Genomic DNA, 239 nt, shown 5'->3' with positions numbered 1-239 from the left:
GGGGGGGGGCCGGGGGGGGGGGGGGGGGGGGGGGCTGGCCTCCTCTGACCTCCCAGGACCTCCTTTGCCCAGCTCCTGCCCCTAACACGTTCGACAGATGGCGAGCTGGCCCCCGCTCAGATCTCGGAACAGAAAGCCACGCCTCGCGGCTGCGCTGCTCCACCGGATGGTCCGGGCGGATGCGCCCACGGGGCCGCGGGGGCAGAGGCGGGAGAAGCCGCTGTGGCAGCTCGGACACG

At 74.5% G+C, this 239-nt stretch overlaps 1 protein-coding gene across 1 annotated transcript in view; it reads left to right on the top strand.

The window, feature by feature from the left end:
• Positions 1 to 239, top strand: part of CBFA2T3 (CBFA2/RUNX1 partner transcriptional co-repressor 3) — an 82188-nt gene that overhangs the window by 67418 nt on the left and 14531 nt on the right. The window lies entirely within an intron of this gene.

Source organism: Crocuta crocuta, unplaced genomic scaffold (genome assembly GCF_008692635.1).
Source record: "Crocuta crocuta isolate KB4526 unplaced genomic scaffold, BGI_CrCroc_1.0 scaffold61, whole genome shotgun sequence".
NCBI lineage: Eukaryota > Metazoa > Chordata > Mammalia > Carnivora > Hyaenidae > Crocuta > Crocuta crocuta.
Note: the sequence above shows the minus strand (reverse complement) of the source record. Positions and strands in the feature narration are given on the sequence as shown.